Here is a 14824-nt window from a genome sequence, read left to right as displayed (position 1 = left end):
GGGCCTTTTCCCTGCAACTCTGGTGATATGCTGACACTTCAAGGGAAGTAAACAGAGCCTCCTCATAGACAAAATCTGCTTTCCGGGGTTAGCATTATCATTTATATAGAGTCCTGGTAAAGAACTTCAGAGCCACTAAGGGGATTTGGAGCATAAGTTCTCCCTCTGAAAATACTCAGGGCTGTTGGGGTACAAAAAGCAGGCTTTCAAGAGCCAGGAGAAACATCCTTAGAGGGGTGTGTATGTGCATGAGGGGGGAGGGGAGGTAGGAAGGGAGAAAGGGAGGGTCCCTTAAGACAAGGAGTAAACAACCAGGTGCAAGTCCCATTTCCTGCTGCAGGCCTGTGGTGACCGTCTGGTGAACTCCAGCAAGCCTATTCCTGTCCCACCTTCTCCAGGAAGCCTTCCCCAATCCCTCTTAATTATAAAGCTTTCTCTCTGTTAATTATTTCCTATTTATCTTGCATACAGTTTGCATTGTATATATTTGTTTGCATGTTTTCTCCCCTATTAGACTGTAAGCCCTTTGAGGGCAGAGACTGTCTCTTGTGTCTTTTTGTATCCCCAGTGCCTGGAACTAGCATATTTCAGAAATGTTTACTGACTGAATGATTGATTTAGGAACCCAGGATTCCTCAGCAGCAGGAAAGGGAGTTCGATCCATGGGACACAACACCCATACCTTGATACAATACTTTCCCTACCAGTGTTATCTAATCACAAGACACCCAGAGTGATGCAGGGAGAAGATAGGGAGGGATCAGATGTAGCTGCAGACTGCTTGGACATCCCACCATTCTGTGCACCTTCATAGCTCCATGTCAGAGAAAGACTAGAGGGGAGAAATGAGAGTGGAGTCCCCATGGTTTTCATTCCGGAGAGGCTCTGGAAAAGGCATCTCCTACTTCAGTTCCCTCTCTTGCTGCAGAATAAGATCACGAGCCGAGGCAGCTCAGCTCCTCTCACGAAATGTAACTATTCCAACAATTAGATTAGAAGATAGAACTAGAGCCTGCAAGTCCCAAGGAAAAGCCAAGGTAAAGGAAGAACCTTACTGAGCACCTGGGGGAGCCCCAGAATCCGGGAAAAGGACATGTCTAAACCCAATACTGACAAGACTGTAACATTCCCCAAGTCAGGAATCTTATCTTGTATTCCTTTGTGAGTTTCCCACCCTCCCTGCTGCCCCCATAAAAAATGTTTAAAAGTCCCGTAGCACAGAGGTTTATTCGCAGTGGGAGTTAAACAAACAAACAAACACAAAAAACCACCGAGATCGAGTCAATTCCATCTAGGAGAATGTATTCTCAGCTTGGCCGTATGGGTAGGGGTTGAGACTGGGGAAGGAGGGAGAGAGTAATTCATGTGCCAGATGGGGAAAGTGGATGGACAGATATTTCCCAAGATGCTTTTCCATTTGCAAAATTTCCCTCCGGATGATGCCAAGGGGACAGGCCAGCTTGCCACGGTGTTCAAGTCAGGAATAAAAAGAAGAAAGTAATGTTTTTATATGAAAATCACTTTAAGTGAATCTAAACAAAATGAAGATAGTTTCCATAGCTGGAACATTTTTTTCCACTGACCCTGTAAGAGACAAGTATTCAATCTTAACGCAATCCTATTTAAAAACAAAAGCAGCAAAACCTCAGTTTTACTACCAGGTCCCCTCTGCTAACTAGCACAAGGCTGTTAAATCTGGCTGTGGCCAGAAGGGCACAAGGATTGCTGCTCTCTCCATCTTGGGGCTGGGTGGATCAATTCCAACAAAGCTCCAGGACAGCTGCTTAGCTAGTGGGAGAGTGGGACTTGGCTACAAGGAAAACCCTCGCTCACAGGCTGTCATGGAAGATGCTACTCAACAGTGCTGTACTTTTTCCAGAAGAGCTGCCTTAGCCATTGGCTGAGTCAGCCCCTGGTCCAAGGACAGCTCACAGGGCTCCCACCAGCTGGCCCCTGCCACCCTAGGGAAAGAGCAGGAATAGAGACACTGAGTGAGGAAGAGTAAGGCTTGGCTTTTCTTCCCAATAGGAAAGAAAGAGGCCTAGATCTGGACTCAGAGGACTGAGACTGAGTCCCGGTTCTGGTACCACCTGTGTGACCCAAGTTATTCAACTACTCCTTCTTCTGTAAAATGGGGGTGATAATACTCATACTATCAGCCTTACAGGGTTGTTGTGAGGAGAGTACTCTGTAAGCCTGAAGTGCTATTTAAAGGCATTATTATTATTAGGAGGAGGAGGAGTATTATGCTAAAGGAAGTCTGCCTACATGGAAACGGGCTGTCGGAGGTCTTCAACAATCAATGATTCAATGTGTTGTTGAGGGAATTGCTGTCAAAGTACAAGTTAGACTAGATGCCCTCTGAGGTCTCTTGACTCTGGGCTACTAGTGACAATAAAGTAAAGAGCAAATGGACAAAGTTTGGAGGAACCAACCATGGGAGCCAAGAATGTGGGGGGGGGGGTCAGGGGGGGAAGGAACATAGTGGGATGCTAACAGCTGAGATGACTTTGTTTTTGCTTTGTTTTGTTAAGGCAATTGCCTTAGGTGACTTGCCCAGGTTCACATAGCTAGTAAGTGTCTGAGACAGAATTTGAACTCAGGTTCAAATCAGGTTCAAATTTGAACTCCTGATTCCAGGGCCTGTGCTCTATTCACTAGGCCACCTAGATGACCCCCCCACCCCCCCGCCCTCCTCCCCAGCCCCCGTGACTTTGTACTAGAGGTCAGAAGGGATTAAACTTAAAAAGTGTGTCATACAGCACACCCTTGATACAGACTGTCCCTGCCCTGTTATGTGAGGAAGGCAGGACCCAACATGATCTCCACTATCTTTGATTATCCTACTGCAGAGAGATTCTTCTGCATGAAGGGATGAATGCTATGGCGTGAAGTACTCTTCAACATAAAGGCTCTATCTGCTTTTTGCTTAGAACTGAAGACTTAGAGGTCAGGCCTAGTCCAGCCTCTACTGGGGTTTATCTTGAAGAAGAGAGTTTAGCTTTTGGGACACGGCTGAGGGATCAAGTCTACTTATGAGGGATTGTCCAGGAAACTTAAGAACGGACCCAAAACCTTACGTCAGCTGTAAGACTAACCAATGCTCCCACACTGGCTGTGACCTATTATTAGATTAGACTTCCTTGGGCCATTTCAAACCAGAATCCCTGGGTCTGGACTGAAACTAGACGGGCTTCTTTTGGTAATATTCAACGATCACTTGTACTCAGCCTGCAGCCTAGAATTGGCAGATGAAGGGCTCACATGCCATCTTAAGGAAGAAGAGGGAGAGGCCTGGGCATCTTCCCAGGGGCCATGCAGAAGTGTCATTTTCTGCCTTTAGGCCCAAAGGGCAAGACCTATGTACACTATCACACACTAGGCAAATAACAACAACAGTAATTAATAATGAGTAATCTTAGAGGCCAGGCAGCGTAAAGGTCACGAGTCAAAGGCTGAGCCTTAAAGTAGAGAAGGAAGCTGGACTGGCAGGTCTTTCCAGGAAAGAAGAACAAGGGGTGGTACTTTCTTAGGCTAAATCCCCATCTTTATTCTGCCACTCACTAGCCCCTGGAATTCTCCCTCTATTTGTTCCCCTTCCTCCTGTCTTTGATTCCTTATTCCTTTTTGTGATCATTCTAATGAACAAATTATACTGTGCATTCCCAACTCATTCATCTCCTTTCAGTCATAGGACCAGTAGGTGCTGAAGAAATACACAGAAGGCACTGTTTCCAGAGGGAAGGATTAAATCTGAGAACTTTTAAAACATATATATAAACTCTACTCCAATATAATTGCCTTCTTTTATAGTCATATGTATTTTATTTTATACATTTAAAAATACTATTCTGAGAAGGGGTCCCTAGATTTCACCAGACTGCCACTGCCCAAGGGGAAGGTTCATGACACACACAGAAAAAAGTTAAGTCCCATCTGCAAGTCACTTAACCCCAATTGCCTTGCCTTCCCCCCTCCAAAAACGAAAAAAAAGATCTGACTTTGGAAATGACTAATTCAGAACTGTTATCAGTTACAAATCCCAGAGCTGGGTGGGGGAGGAGGGTAAAGTGAGAGTAACCCAGGGCCACCAGGAAATGAGGCAGGATGACACATTATTCCTTCCTATCCTAATGTACAAGGACCCAGGAGTGGGGAGAGTAGGAAGTGGAGAAACCGTAAATGGGAATGTCCTGGGGAGAGATCTGAAAAAGGACGGGACAGGCCAAAGGAGCTGTGGGCACAGTTACACCAGCCCCCCCACTGCAGTTCAATCCCAGAAGCTAAAGTGGTCTATTCAAGGAGATAGAAGAGGGTAGATTTTTTTGATATGGAGTAAGAATGAGGCCACTCTAGGGTGATGGGAAACAGCCTGGCAGCATCTGGCCTGGAACACAGCTTCCGGAACATCTGCCGGGAATGTCCGCTTAATGGCAGCAACACCCTGTGGCCGTTCTTCTGCTGGCAAGGGACCATGGCTGTCACTGCTCCAGCTGGACAATGAGGCACAGCTATCCCATCTGACACTGGTGGGAGCTGTCAGCTGTAGATGCCCACACCCTTAACCAAGCCAGACCCCTCACATATGTAGGCTTAATACAACACATCAGCCGTGTCAAGGCAAAGAGAACCTGCAATGGGAATCTATACTTCTGAGTTCTATCCAGGTTTTATTAATGGACTCTGGACTTGACACTTTCTCCTGCTAGGACTCAATTTCTTTTTCTTAAATATGATGCTTACTTCCTACCCTCTGAGAAACGGAGAAAGAAACTGAAACATGTGCAAAGAATTTGGAGTTCGTAGGCCTGGTTTCAAATCCTGGCCCTGTACGACTTTGGGAAAGTCACCTAGAAGTCTTGGTTTCTCACTTGTAAAATGTTGGGGTTGGGCTAGGTGGTCTCTAAAATTCCTTCCAGGGCTGAATAGATGGTCTTTTGAACCTAAGTTGCTGAAATCTCTAACTCAAAGGGAATTGGAACAGGAACTGGCCTGCCAAGATCTAACACTGCTCCACTTCTCTTCTGTGTTCATCTGCTTCGGAAGATCATCCTGGGTTGTTAGAGTCAGAGCTTATGTTCTTGGGACATGGAGGTAGTTAGAGGGTACGTAGCTCCCACCTAGGCCACCCTTCCTCTCTCCCTTCCTGCTCCAAGTTGGGGGTGTGAGGACAGGGACTCGCTGGCTCTTCCTGCTACTCTGGCAGAATCTCGAGACCCTGACCCCTAGGGAGGCTGAACAGGAAAACCCTGCTCCACTAACTGCCAAGCTGAAGACTGGATTCTATGTGTGTCTAAGAATAAAATGTGTGTGTGTGTGTGAGTGATGAAGTCTGTGTGCAAATGTGTGTGTGTATGTGTGTGAGTGATGAGGTCTGTGTGCAAATGTGTGTGTATGTGTGTGAGTGTTAAGGTCTGTGTGCAAATGTGTGTGTGTGCTCATGTAGATTGCTTCTGTTATTCTCCGTTCCAAATGTCTCCCACATCTGTCCCTTCTTTTCTATTCCCATTGGAACCACCCTGGGATAGGTCCTCATTAGCACTTGCCTGAACTATTTCAATGGAGAAGGTTATGTTGTAGTGGAAAGAATGATGTAGGCAGAAGATATGGGCTCTAGACTCTCTCCAATATTTGCTGGCTGTGTGATTCAGGATAAATCGCTTAATTTCTCCGAGCCTCAGTTTAAATAATTGCAATAATTAGTTTGTAGAATAGTGATACTTATATTTGTATTACCTACTTCACATAGTTGTTGTAAACATTAAAGTGCTATCTAAATGTGAAGAATGATTCAAGTAAAAGAAATGTGAAGGGCCAAGACTTACAGATTATGCAGAAGCCTCATACTTCTAGATCATAAACACTTTCTTTAAAAAAAAAAATTGCTAGGAGGGCAGAGCCAAGATGGCAGAGAGAAGGCAGGGACTTGCTTGAGCTCTCCCCCAAACCCCTCCAAAGACCTTTAAATAATGCCTTAAAATAAATCCTGGAGAGGCAGAACCCACAAAAGAATAGGGTGAACAATTTATCAGTCCAACAAATTTAAACATTTGGCAGGAAGGGTCTGTCACACCAGGGTGAGAGTGAAGGACAATTCAATGCAGGCTGCACCAGCACAGACCAGACCCCCAACAAACCAGGAAGAGGCCTTGGGAGTAAATGAATCAGCAGCCGTAGCAGCTGCTTCCAGAGTGCTCAGTCCACAGATGGTAAGGGGGTTGAGCAACTGGTCAGAAGGAGATTACAGGGGTCTCTTTGCTAGAATTGAGGGCAGGACTCTTTTGCTTTGCCCATACTCAGGTCCAGGTCACCATCCTGGATGGCAGTCTCAGGGCAAAGAAGAGCACTAGCACATCAGAGCTTGTGGCTGTAGGGGAACAGGGACCCTCCTCACAGTTCCAGGGCAGAAAAGAGAGCTCGTAGCTGCTCACAGACCAAAGCATAGCCTAGAAGAGAAGTAAAAACTCTCCTTAGATCATACCACCTTGGAAAAAATAAAACTTATAGATCCCTAGAAATATCTCTGAAAAGAGTTGCACAAAACCTCTGAACTTGGAACAGTGAGCCCTCCACCCTGGAAGCAGAGCCCCACTTTAGCAAGGAGTTAAAAGTCAAGAAATAGGCTGGAAAAATAAGCAAACAACAGAAAAGAATTCCTATCATAGAAAGTTATTGTGGTGAAAGGGAAAAATCAAGACACACACTCAGAAGACAGCAAAGTAAAAATTCCTATATCCAAAACCTCCAAGAAAAATATAAATTGGTCTTAGGCAATGGAAAAGCTCAAAAAGGATTTTAAAAATCAAGTGGCTATGTGGTGCAGTGAATAGAACACTGACCCTGGAGTCAGGAGGTTCTAAGTTCAAATTCAGCCTCAGACACTTAACAATTACTAGCCATGTGACCTTGGGCAAGTCACTTAACCCCAATTTCCCTGCCCTCCCCCCTCCAAAAAGAGAAAAAAAATTATACTTGTAACTCATAAGAACTTTTCACTTATTAGGGCAGTATATATAGACAGAAAGCATAGCTGTGAGTTGAATATGATAGAATGATATGATAGAGAAATAAAATCAAGGGTTGAGAAAGAGGAATACACTTGAAATAAGGGAAAGTAAAAGGTAGAATGGGGTAAATTATCTCACATAAAAGAGGCAAGAAAGAGCTATTATAGTAGAGGGGAAGATGGGAGAAATGATGGGGAATGCTTGAACCTTACTCTCATCAGAATTGGCTCAAAGAGAAAATCACACACACACTTAACTGGGTATAGAAATCTATCTTACTCTACAGGAAAGTAGGAGGGGAAGAAGATAAGAGAAGGGGATTGTGGTGCACATAGAAAGGAGGGTGGATTGGGAAGGCAATAGTCAGAAGCAAAACACTTTTGAGGAGGGACAGGGTGAAATGAGAGAGAGAACAGAATAAACATGGAGAAAATAGGATGGAGGGAAAATACAGTTAATAATTATAACTGTGAAAAAGTTTTGAAGCAAGTTTCTCTGATAAAGGCCTCATCTCTCAAACATATAGAGAAATGAATCAAATTTATAAAACTAAGAGCTATTGCCTAATTAACAAATGATCAAAAATATGAAATAATTTTTCAGATGAAGTCATCAAAGCTATCTATAGCCATATGAAAAAAAATGCTCTAAATCACTGTTGATTTGGAGAAATGAAAATTAAAACAATACTGAAGTACTACTTCACACCTATTAGATTACTTAATAGGACAGAAAAGGAAAATGATAAATGTTGGAAGAGATATGAGAAAATTGAGAGACTAGTGCACTACTCGCAGAGTTTTGAACTAATTCAACCATTATGTAGAGCAATTTGGAACTATGTTTTAAAACAAATATTTATAATAGCTATTTTCTGGTGGCAAAGAATTGGAAATTGAGGGGATGCCCATTAGTTGGGAAATGACTGAACAATCTGCAGTATGTAATTGTGATGGAATACTATTGTGATATAAGAAATGATGATCTAGATGCTCTCAGAAAAACCTGGAGAGACTTACATGAACTGATGCAAAGTGAAATGAGTAGAACCAGGAGAACATTGTAAACAGGAACAGTAATATTGTAAGACGATCAGCTGTCAATGATTTAGCCATTCTCAGCAATATAATGATCCGAGGCAACTCTGAAGGACTTATGAAAAATGTTTTCCATCCCCAGAGAAAGAACTGATAGAGTCTGAACACAGATCAAAGCAAATTTTTTTACTTCATTTTTCTTGGGTTTTTATTTTGGTCTATATTTTCTTTTACAACATGACTAATATGGAAATATATTTTGCATGGTTATACACATATAAGCTATATCAAATTTCTTGCCTTCTCAATGAGGAAGGAGGGAAGAGGAGGAGAGAATTTGGAACACAGTTTTTAAAATGAATATTGGAAATTGCTTTTACATGTAATTTGAAAAATAAAATATTAAATAAAAAATTTAAGTGCTACGTGCTAGACAGGGCCAACACAAAAAAAATTAGAAAGAGTAGGATTGATTACATTTTAATAGACAGGAAAAGGTTTTTTATGGACATGAGAGTTATCTATGCAATAGATATCTATTAGATATAGAGAGTGAGCTATCTATGCAATTCAGACCATCAAGTCATTATAGCTATAATCAGAATATATAATAAACAAGAAGAAAGAATATTGATGAGGAAAAGAAATGGCATAAAATTGAAAAGATTAACCCTGAATGATTTAAATAATCCATTAAAAAATAAAAATGGGAAAGAGAAAACAGAAATGACATCAACATTAACTATAACAATTTCATCCAGAAGTTAAAGAAATGTAAATTAGTTGTTATAAGACCACAAAAAAAATCACCTGGGAAAAAAATATCACCTAAGCAAACACTTGACTTGTTAAACCTGGGGAGATGACTGCCAAAGGCAAACCAGGTTTGAATATAAATTCTTTTGTAAAATCTTATTAAGAAAGATGATAGGTGATTATGACCAGTATTGTCTCATAAAACAAAAAGAAACAATAGAATATAAAAACCAGTCTAAAGAAAGTTTGGCAAGCTATCCATGTAAGCAAAGTCATCCCAAGTGCATTCAAGGATGAAAACAAAAAGAGGACTACAAACAGAAGGAAAATGGAAAAGATTTGCAAAAATTGTTACAACAAACTGTTTTCTCTATCAAGCATAATGGAACCACCATACTTGGATTCTAACATAACAGTCCCTGAGGTGCTTACAGAAGAAGTATAAACAACACTAAAGAGTACAAAAATGAGAAAAGCAGTAGAATTGGATCAAGTATATATAGCTGGGATGTTTACCCAAAGTATTTGCTTTGTAACAGAGGAACTCCAGCACACAGTACAGATCAAGGAGGGATTCCTTTTTTTTTTTTTTTTTGAGGAGGGAAGGCAGGGCAGTTGGGGTTAAGTGACTTGCCCAAGGTCACATGACTAGTAAGTGTTAAGTGTCTGAGGTCAGATTTGAGCTCAGGTCCTCCTGACTCCAGGGCTAGTGAGCTATTCACTGCATCACCTAATCACCCCACAAGGAGGGATTCCTTATGGATAGATGCACTTTTTTGTGGATGACACTACATAGTATTGTTTGTGTCAGACCCCAAGAGAATTACAGAGACTGCAGAAAAGACATTCCTTTCATTTCAATGTTCAGTCATTTCAGTCTTGTCCAACTCTTTATGACCCCATTTGGGGTTTTCTTGGCAAAGATACCAGAATGGTTTTGCCATTGCCTTCTCCAGTTCATTTTACAGATGGGGAAACTGAGGCAAACAGGGTTAAGTGACTTCCCAAAGTCAGACAGTTAGTAACTGTTTGAGGCTAGATTTGAACTCAACAAGATGAATCTTCCTGATTCCACTCCCAATACTACTGTGCCACCTGGCTGCCCTTGGGAAGACATCTGATATTATCCAAAGGAGTCTGGCATATTCATCCACACAGGAGAAACCAAATGGATGTTGCCCAGATTTCACACAAATCTAAATGGACCCCCTATAAAGTGTGTACAAGAGTAATTATATCTGGGACAAATAATACAGACGGACAATGAACTGGGCTCAGAGTTGAAAAGGAGGAGAAGAAAGGGCTAGATTGCCTTTGGGAAACTGCAAAATACTTTCACTGACCCCCAAACTTCCCCATAACAGCAAAAGCTGTCGTCATCATCATCATCATCGTTGTCATCTTCTTCATCATCATCTTTGTCATTGTCTTCTTCTTTGCCTATTGCATAGTTTACTTCCTTGAATTCAGAAGGAGTAACATGGAATCTAAGAATCCTCTAACTTGCAAAGGAATTCTGAAGTTTTCCAGTTTGGGGATTCAAAAACTGAACTTTTCCCAAAGCGAGACTGCCCACTTTCACTGGAGGTAAAATTAAGGACATCAAATGTGTTAGTACCAAAAGAAATTTTTAAGTAATGAATGGGGTCTCCTTTCAAATGAAGCCTACATCAAGCTATGCTTTCTCCCTTGATTCTTCTGCTGCCCCATTTCAAAAGCCCTGGAAATTGAGCAGTATCTGAATTATTCATAGGAAAGGCACTTGACTACCCCCTCCTCAAGTTATAGTGTGATGACTAGTAGCCTACTGGACTGGCTCAGGGCTGCTCCCAAAGATGGAAGTTAGTGATTATATTCTCAAAGAGGATGTATACTGAGAAAGCTATCAGTAAAACAGATGGACACCGTTCGTGGGGTCCAAAACGACTTGCATGCCCTGTTCACTGTAGAGTTTCTGACGATTCTGGCCAGGAGTATCTTGGAATGCTAGTCCTACCCAATGGTACTTCTTGCCAGTGTTCTCATGGACAGTAAACACTAGGAATACCATAGCTAAGGACAGTGGGCACATTGGCCTTGGTTTCCTTCTGCTTCCTGACCCGTTCCCTGGGCTAGAGAAGACCTTTCCAGAGCAGAAGATCCTGAGAAATCTTGCTTTTCTTTCTGGTGACAGTCTGCTCATGATGGGTCTCCTCTTGGGTGTCCAACTCACTGCTTCGAATCACCGGTTTCCCCAGCCCCAGAGAAACATATTGCGTGGTGACCTAGAAGGCTTGCAAGCCACATGGAAATTCCACTTCCTGCTCAATCATTGGCAACAGTTTTTTTGACTCATCCAAACTTCACAACTGTTGAATCCAAGTTGGCATAAAATTCCAGTCATTCTACCGGAATAGGCTTCATGGACCTGGAATTTCAATCATTTTCCTCTCTTGGGCATGGGAATAGACCTGGGACCTTCAGCGTAGAGACCCCAGTTCATGTCTCAGCTGGTGGAAAGACTTGGGGAACCTCAGGCCAGTTCCTCCGGCTCCCTATTCATCCTACATCCTGGGCCAAAGGCTCATCATTTCAACACAAATATTTTATTCATCTTATTGAAATACCATTACTTCTATAGAAAACCAAAGATGAGCAATATCATGCAGATGACAATGGAAAGGGAGGTATGAAAAGGCTGTAACATTTAACAACTGAGGAACTCTGAATAACTGGGGTAAAGGATATCATCAAAGAATTATATGACAAAAAGAGAAGAAGGGCTGGTCATATGGCAAAGGCAGAGATCAAAGGTAGAAAGAGTTATTCCACTGGTACTCTTGCATATGCATCATGTCCCTCATTAGGCTATAAGTTACATAAAGGCAGGGATTATGCCTTATACAAAAACTCTGTATTATACTTTCTAGCACACAGCAGGCACTTAATGCATGCATGCTAAAGTGAATTTAGTCTCTAACTGCCATGGAATTTTCCTTCGATCTAGAGACCTGTCTTCATTCTCCTTTGACCACTTATTAACTCCTATTCTCCTTCTTGTATACTGAGGATATCTTCTTGTTTGCACCTCTGCTGTGTCTGGAAAATGCTGAGATTTTATGTCACAAGATGTTTCTAGGACTTCTGAATCAAGAAGTCCCCTGAAACTGGGGGCAGCTTTCAAGGATGTAATTATAAGGAAGTGTATATGTGTTGGGGAAGGTGGAGCTGGAGAGACACAGATTGTTACACCTAAAAAACAATACAAGGTAGCATATAACCAAGTATTAGAGAATGCAATATAGATGATAAGAACTATAGGAATTCAAAGCAAGAGACAATGGGCTAGAGTAGGCAGCAGAGGAGAGGCTTTGAGGAGATGGATTTTGAGTTGAGCACTGACCTGTAAGATAGAGCAGGAAATATGTTCCAAACAGAGAGTACACCTTGGGTAGCAGGAGTAAGCATGGTATATGAGAGAGACAATAAGATGACTGGTGTGAAGAACTCGTATCTGGGAATAGTGTGAGATAAAGTAGAGTGGATAATGCAGGAATAGTTGATATATGTTGGAGGGTCTGGAATGCCAGACAAAGGAGTTCATTTTTGATCAAATGGACAAGAAGCCATTTTTCTTAAGCTGAGGAGTTATGAAAAATAAGACAATTGTATTCAAGATGAATTAAAGGGAGAAAGAAACTGGCGGGGGAAGGGGAAAGTTAGGAAGCTACTGCCATTAACTCAGTTATGGGAGCCTGGACCAGAAGAGTGACAGTGGGAATAGAGAGGAAGGGAGGAATTTGAGAGATATATCAAAGGAAGAATAAACAAGAGCTGCTGATTGATGTGAAAGACAAAGAAGATAAAAAAGCCAAATATATCTCTTACAGTTTCAAGCCTGTTAGGCACAAGTAGACTGGACTTTGTAGTACTCACCCTCAAATGTCTTAGAAGTATTCATTCTGAAACTGTAAGAAAGGTTAAGTAATTGCTAATGTTTGGTGCGCCAATCAATCAGTAATCTAATTAAAAACTCTTGTCAACATCATTTTCTCAGAGACCTCCTTCCTAAGGATCATAAATAGTGAGTCAGACTGTAAAATAAACCGGATCACTCAGTTTACAAAAGAAGGAAACTGAGGCACAGGAAGGGAAGGTACAAGGACACTCCAGGATAGAACCTGGAAGTTTCTACCTCATGTTTAAAAAAAAGTTTCCTCTGAATCCCTCTTTCGGGAGTTGAGATTCACAAAACAAATGGAGCTATCATTATTCCAATATACATGTGTATGGGGAGATGTATGAAGTCAGAAGGGAAGTATTATTTCATTGTGAGAGAACAGGACTGGGAAAAGGGAACTCTGAGGTTCCACATGTCTTCTTCTATGACACTTCTCCCTTCCCCTCTCACGAAGCCAGGAAGCCAGACGTTTACCCTGCTATGGTCAGGATGAAAATTATGTTGTAGAGTTAATAATAATGATACCTTGTGCTTATATAGCTTTTTGTGATGTGCTGTCATTACATAATTTGATCTCTATAACATCTTTGTGGGGTAGGGAGGACAGATATTATAACCAACAACTTGGATAAAGGCATATATAATACAAGCTTATCAAGTTTATGGATGACACAAAAAGCTGGTGACACATACTGGATGACAAGAATCAGAACAATGGGTCAAAATTAATAAGACAGAGTGAATTAGGGATAAATGTAAAGATTGCCATTTGGGATCAACAGATCAACCACATAAGGTCAGGACTGGAGAAGCATGGCTAACCAGTAGCTTGTGTGGGAAAGATATTGGAGTTTAAGTGGATGGCAAATCAAGATGAGTCTGCAGTGTGACATGGGAGCTGGAGAGACGCAAAGTTCATGTTGTCCACAAGACGATACAGCATCCAGAATGAAGGCGGTGGCAGTCCCAATGCTCTCTGCTCTTTTCAGACCACATTCAGGGTACTGTATTTAATTCTGGGCACCAAGTTTTAGGAAGAAAACTGACAAGCTTCAGTTATGTCCTGATGAAGGTGCACAGGACAGTGATAAGACTTGGCAAATGAGGATCAGTTAAAGGAAACAGGGATAGGTGTCCTGAAGATAAGCCTCAGGAGGAAAATGATAGCTGTTTTCAAATATGTCGAGGGTTATCACATGGAAAAGAATTAAACTCTTGGCCACTGAAAATAGAATGAGCAGATGCAGGGAATCAGATTTTTGGCTAAATATAAGGAAAAATTTCCTAAACAATTAAAGTTGTCCATCCTGTTAGAAGTCTGTAAAACAAGGTTGACATTCAAGTCAGATCCCCAGTGGGGATAGGATCTTGGAGCCTTCTGCTTCTACTTCTTTGATCCTTATTGGGTCCAAGAGCAGAGGGGCAATCAAATGGGTCTGGGTGATGCGCAATAGAATTTGCTTATAGAGAAAGAAAAAAAGAGGAGTGAGGACTCCTGCAGACAGCAGAGGCTGGCCTTGCTATCAGAATATGGCAGCATTTTAAATTCCTCACTTATAAGAAAGGGGGGGGGGGGAAGTGCCTCTCCCTGTCATGACCTGGCCAAACCTTACCCCATACGCCCCAGACAAATCTACCTGCCTGGCTACCTGACGCAGCAGTGAAAGCAGTAAAACTTGTTCATCTCCTCTATTAAGACATCACACAGAACACAATGCACACAAAAACATACAATACATACAAACACAAAGGAGTTCCATGCCTGAGAAGCAATACACAGAGAAATATCAGTAGACATACACAACACGGGCAGATATACACAGAAACATTACAAAAGCACATACATTCATAAAAGAAAATTAAAACAAACATCCATCCTATATTAACAAACACACTATCACCCACACTCACCACCCAAGTCCCGAGAAGCTTGAGTATGCACACTCAGAAGGGAAATCTGGGGGAGCAGGAGCACCCAGACACATATGCTTCCATGAGGCTTGGTGTTGAGGCAGCTGTCACTCCACAGCTCAGGCCTGGGTGGAACTATATTAGCATAGATGAAGAAACCCCCAGAGACACAA

The 14824-nt window shown here is 42.0% G+C and overlaps 1 protein-coding gene and 1 long non-coding RNA gene across 2 annotated transcripts in view; one reads left to right on the top strand and one right to left on the bottom strand.

The window, feature by feature from the left end:
• Positions 1 to 14824, bottom strand: part of FAM178B (family with sequence similarity 178 member B) — a 123853-nt gene that overhangs the window by 9999 nt on the left and 99030 nt on the right.
• The window catches only part of LOC138149069 (uncharacterized), a 6476-nt gene continuing 6470 nt past the window's right edge, over positions 14819 to 14824 (top strand). Inside the window, exon 1 of the long non-coding RNA XR_011165234.1 lies at positions 14819 to 14824. This exon is cut by the window's right edge and continues 103 nt beyond it. This is a non-coding gene — a long non-coding RNA (uncharacterized lncRNA).

Source organism: Petaurus breviceps, unplaced genomic scaffold (assembly GCF_028583685.1).
Source record: "Petaurus breviceps papuanus isolate PSGF00001 unplaced genomic scaffold, PetGlider_PUasm1.0 90845, whole genome shotgun sequence".
In the NCBI taxonomy this organism is placed as follows: domain Eukaryota; kingdom Metazoa; phylum Chordata; class Mammalia; order Diprotodontia; family Petauridae; genus Petaurus; species Petaurus breviceps.
This window is presented reverse-complemented; position numbering and strand designations above follow the sequence as displayed.